The sequence below is a fragment of the Nannospalax galili genome, unplaced genomic scaffold (assembly GCF_000622305.1).
Source record: "Nannospalax galili isolate Female #2095 unplaced genomic scaffold, S.galili_v1.0 scaffold89, whole genome shotgun sequence".
Classification (NCBI taxonomy): Eukaryota; Metazoa; Chordata; class Mammalia; order Rodentia; family Spalacidae; genus Nannospalax; species Nannospalax galili.
The window spans coordinates 1,012,207-1,017,940 of NW_008359211.1; the positions used below are offsets into that span (position 1 = coordinate 1,012,207).

At 49.3% G+C, this 5,734-nt stretch overlaps 1 long non-coding RNA gene across 1 annotated transcript in view; it reads left to right on the plus strand.

Annotated features, from left to right (window-relative positions):
* Nucleotides 1–1,085, plus strand: part of LOC115068386 — a 1,555-nt gene extending 470 nt beyond the window's left edge. The window contains exons 2-3 of the long non-coding RNA XR_003847744.1: nt 731–901; nt 1,012–1,085. This is a non-coding gene — a long non-coding RNA (uncharacterized LOC115068386). The remainder of the gene's footprint in view (nt 1–730; nt 902–1,011) is intronic.
* Nucleotides 1,086–5,734: the final 4,649 nt, after the last annotated feature.

A 5,734-nucleotide genomic window follows, 5' to 3' on the forward strand; every position in this document is an offset into this window, starting at 1 on the left:
TCCATGACCATGAGAAACCAGTGGGCAGCGTAGACTGACAGGTGCCTGAACTCAGCCCTGGCCTGCCAGGAGGACAACAGCTAGCATGAGTGGACGCTGGAAAGCCTGTGCTTGGGCACCGAGGTCCAAGGACATTAGATGTCAAGACCACAGTGCCACTCCTTAATGGGACAGGAGCAAGGCTGGGACCCAGAGGTCTGCTTGGAGGGTTGGGTCAGCTGAGCCCAGCGTGGCCAACTTTGGAGCAGCTGTCTTAGCAGAAAGAACTGTGTGGCTGTGGGTTCAGATCTCTAGGAGGAAGACTTGTGAGATGGTCAACTGCAAAGAATTCAGGGGAAAGATAGGTGTGGCTCATAGACAGCTTAAGATGGCCTGCTTGGTGCTTATCTTAGATAGGTCCCCTCCTCCAGGGCCTAGAACTGGTGTACCTGCCTTTCCTGCAGGTTACTGGGCTGATCTGGGACTCCATGACTAACTCTGGCTCCAGAGAGGGTGGTGCCACAGGGGCCACCTGGTGGCCTGGGGTGGGTTCTTCAGCCTCAGCCACAGTCTACTGTCTCTGGGGCCATCAGCATCCCTTGGCTCTGCAGTCCCCGCTAGGGGACATACTTTTTACCATGTCTTCCCTTGGGGCTTAGGGCAGGGTAGATGTGCATGTACCCCTGCTAGAACCCCGGTGTAGCTGTGGTCTGTGACAGGTTGTTACCAGTTTTCCTGTGTCTCTTTACAGGTACAACTTGACTTCGTCCTTCCCGCCGAGCGTGAGACATTCATCGAGCAGATGAAAGGTGTTATGGACAAGGCAGAAGACATGCTCAGTGGGGACACAGACGCTGACCACGGCTCTGACACAGGGACCAGCCCTCCACACCTGGGCACCTGTGGCATGGCTACAAGGGAGGTGAGAGCCCAGGTCCCCAGGATACAGTGGCAGATGCAGCAGATGGGAAGCTAGGAAGGAAGCTCTTGGTAAACATGGCTGCTGATCCCCAATCCCTTTTCCCCGTGCAGGAGAATGGACAGTCCCAAGCCAACGCTCCTGTGTACCAGCAGAACAGTGAGTCTACCCCTCCAGCTGCACCCGGTGGAGCAATCAGCCTCTGGGAAGAACTGTTTCTCTAAGTCCCATTGTGCTCTGCAGCAGGCATTTGATAGAAGTCCCCCATTGAACCTAGTGGCAGAGTTTTGGCCACCATACCAGAAGGGCTGCAGAAGTGAGTGATGAAGAGGGTCCCTCGGCTAGGAATGGCTGTCCTATTCCAGCTGCCGCCCCCCTCTGACTGACATTACTTCCTTCAAGGTTGATTCCATGGTTCATGGAAATGAACCCCAGCCAGGCTCCCATGAGTCTCCAGCTGCCAGTGAGGCACCCTGGGGTAGCTGCCTGCCCCACACGTCTGGGAGAGAGGAACAGGTAGGAGTCTCCCCCTGAGGCCGCGGCATCAAGGAGCCTGGAGGGCCACCTGAGTTGTGGAGGGAAGCTATTTAGGATTCTAAGTGGGAACTTGAGTCTCCTACCCACACCTTCCGGAGAAACAGATGGAGTGAGTTTCCTAGTGCCCCCCTGTGGGATCTGGTGTAACTGTGGGGTCCTCTGATCTGGAGACAATGGCTCCCTCCCAGCACCTCTCTCTGCTCTGTTTCTCAGTCCCGCACACGGGGAAAAGGTGGTTTATCGTCTGTCCAGTGGCTGAGCACCCAGCTGCCGAGAGTTCTGAATCTTCACCCCCACTTCCTCCAAGCTCCCTGCAGCCAGAAGCCAATCAAGTAGGAGCAGACAGCCCAGGCCCCCTCTCATGGCAACTCAGGGCCTTTTTCAGTGCAGCCTTGCTCCAGAGTGCTCCGGGTGCCTGGTGCCGTCCAAGGGATTCCCTGAAACTCAGAGTGGCCTACAGGGCACTGTTCCCATCCCTCCCTGTTGTCCACTGCATCCGCTATCACGGCAGCATTGGCCTGGGCCGGCCGTGTTATCTTCACTACTCAGGTTGAGAGGCCGGCCACGCAGGTGTGTGTTGACAGCTCTGGGGTCCTTCCTGCCTAATGCTTCCTAGTGACTCTCAACCACTGTCCTTGTCACCTCACAGCACACCTGGGGTGAATATGCGCTCTGCGTCCTGCTTTGCATGGGGAGTGGGCTGGGAAAGACCACTTCAGTTCTGAGACCACCTGATTCTCAGTTGTTACACGGCTTACACAACCAGCCATCAGTGCTATTCATCTGCACCTGAACCTACACCTCTCCCCACAGGTGGCTGCAAACTTGCCCTTCAGCACTAGTAGTTAAGTCTTGATCTTTATGGTATGTAGGAGGCTGAAACAGTCATTTGAACAAAGTTTAATTTCTCATCACTTGGCAAGAAAGACTCCCCGGTGCACAATTGTGCCAGTTCCTTCCAGAGCTCAGAAACTGCACGTTCTGACGGTTCTTCTGCGCGTCGCCAGGTGCCCGTACCACAGCGTTTCCATTGATAAAACGGAGGAAGACGTAACATGAGGACAGAACCTTCTAGGTGACATGGTGCTAGCCATGTGGCAGCAAGAACTGTGCACAGTGCCATGAAAACCCCAGCTTGGGCCTTGGTACCTCACTTGAGCAGCTGTCAAGGCATTACGTGGCGTCTGCAAACAACTGCGGAGGCGAATTCATCGACAGAGCTTCAGGTGGAGGCTCCTGTGTGTCTCTCTTCTGCTTGCTTACACAGCATCAAGGAGAGAGTGGACCACATGCTGACAGTGAGCAAGGCAGTTCTGACAGGAAGGAAACTGCCTGGTTTTTGTGGTGACGTTGGTAAGGCTGATAGAATAGTTACTATTCAGTTCAGTTATCAGAAAACCCTAAGGTGCAGCCCTACAATGAAAACAATGCTTCTTTTTAAGATTTTAAAAATATGTATCTTTATTTTATGTTTTGTCTGCATGTTGTGCAGTGTCTGAAGACGCCAGAAGAGGGCGTTGGATCCTTGAGTTACAGAGCGTTGTTAGCCATCATGTGGGTGTTGGGAATCAAACCTAGGTCCTCTGTAAGAGCAGCCAGTGCTCTTAACCAGACTCAAACAATGCTTCTGTTGGCCATGAGCAAAGGACTCCAGTTTCCTTTCTGATGGTTAATGAATGACAATTCTCGTCTCCCTTTGCTATCAAGTCTATAATCGGAATACCGCACAGCCAAGTGTGCCTATGCCCCAGGAGCAAAAGATTTTCACCTCCTAGAAAACCAATCCAGACCCCTTAAGAGCCTCACGTACAAGGTATAAAAGCTACTGTGCACCATCCACAAACAATCCAAAAACGAAATTAAGGAAACAATTCAAGTTGACTCCAGGATTAAAGTACAAAACTAGGAGCTGGGAGATGGCTTAGTTGGTCAAGTACTGGCCACTCAGCATGAGGATTTGAGTTTGGATTCCCAGCACCCATGTGAAAAGCCCGGCCTGGAATGGGGTATAGTGGGGATGGCTCAGTGGCAAAAAGACATTTGCCATCAAGCCTGAGGACCCGAGTTCAATCCCTGGACCCACAATGAAGGGCTAAGAACAAGTCATATTTTCAGACAGGCAGATAGGGAAAGGCCACTGATAAATAATGAAGATGGCATACTTCTGTTTTCTTGGTCTGCAACAAAAGCTAGGGGCTCCCCCTCTAACCAGGCAACCGGCTCAAACCAGGATTCAGTTCCCAGAACTCACGTGGTGGCTAACAATTGTCCTTAACTCCAATTCCAGGGGCTCTGACGCCCTCTTCTGGCCTCTATGTGCACTGCACAGCCTTGGTGTGCTTAATGCACTTCAAATACTCATATGCAAAACAAACATCTGTAATTGTACATTTGGTCTTCAAAATTTGCATTACATCCCCACAACACAGATTTACATGCAATCATCAACTGCAGAGAACAGGCGCCTCTGTGATCCTGATAGGTCTTCATCTAAGGAAATGACGTACTTCTAGAAGATAAAGCTATTATTTACAATGCTGAAACACCAAAATACTTCAAGTAAATCTCTTTATTTTTTAGGAAAAAGACGTTTTTTTTTTTCATATTTTAATTCTTGGCCAAAATTTCAGTTCTTTCCAGGGGAACCAAAACCTCCTGTCAGCCAAAAGCCTGAAAGGTATCAGCCAAAGCCTGAAAGACATGACAGAAAGCGTAAGCTACATGTTACGTCCTCCCTTGGTCTCCAGGCTCCTAAAGTCCTTGCTACACCATCTGCTACTGTCTAAAACGCTGCCTAAGATCAGCATGAAAACATCTCAAGAGTTTAAGCCTAATAATTTAGCCACGCTTCAACAGCACTTGTCACACACACTATTCAGTTACAAATAAACTGTCAGACACACTCGCTTTGTTCCTGATGTCAGCCCTGTCATTCTCCACTCAGCTTTTACACACTTACCTGAACAACTTCTAATTCTGGATAGAAAAATCCGTTCACAAATGAGCTGCATAATTCAATCACCTTTTTTTACTTCAAAGAAAAAACAGACAGATCACTATTGTGATGAATTGATATGTTCTCTGTATTCTATCTTAGTCAATGAGAACCCACAGTCAGTTCTACTGATAACTCATACAATGGATAACTCAGAAAATTTATTATGTGTGTGCATGCATATATTTAACTCACCTTCAAGCTTCTCCTTCCCAAAACTAAACAGCACAACACCACAGGCACTAAATCATAGTGCACTAAAAAGACATTGATGTAATTGATATTTGTTTATAAACTGTTCTCAACATTCTTTCCTGTGACAATGCATTTAGAATTTATACATATATTTAGTAACTTCACACAATCTTAAGTCCTATAACTAATTTTATAACAAATTATTAATTCATCTAAAATGTTTTATTACACAGGTACTAGATTATTTTGTTTTAGCATAAAAAGACAGCTGAAGGTGAAAGTTCTCTGTACGTTTTACGGTGGAGGAAAAGGTCAACACTGCCACTGCTGAATATTTCTGTGTCTGAAAGCAGTTGTTGGGAAGCCGAGGACGGTATCAGCATGAGGTGCAGAAATGGAGACATTAATTCATTAACACGGTATGGAGAGAGAATAGACTCAAATAAAGGGGAGCTGATAGCTAAGGCTGATGAGGCCCTCACTCCACGCCAGGCACGATTCTAGCGGGTCAAAACTAACTCATCTTACTCTCAGAACAATCTGTGAGGAAGATGAAGCCGCAGAGGAAAACATTAAGAGGAAACACGGGCAGGAGGTAGAGCTGTGTCACACCTGTTCTGCAAATGTACCAGAGCATGGGCGTGAATGCCACTGGCTGAAGGCCAGAACTAATTTGTAAACGGTTCCTGCAGCCAGACACCACTGAACCGGATTCTCTAAGGGCCACCCAACAGATGCTAGTGTCGTCATTACTGTGGCTCCTTCCCAGACAAAAAGGTAAGAAATTTTACAGCACTGGAAGTCACTCTGGAGACCTCAATAATTTCCACTGTTTATACATTACTTATTTCCACATGGACGTCACAAAGGTATTTCTGTAACATCTCCCGTGAAGGTTTGGGTCGGGCTGCAAGGGCTCTGGATGCAGGGCCTCCGGGTGCGGGGTCTGGGGATGCGGGGCCTCCGGGTGCGGGGTCTGGGGATGCGGGGCCTCGGGGTGCGGGGTCTGGGGATGGGGGACTCAGCTGCAGGGGCTCAGCGCTGGCTGGCCGAGGCGCGCTCATCTGTACAGCTAGTAGCCTACAGCGCGGGCGGACCCCGGGTGGACG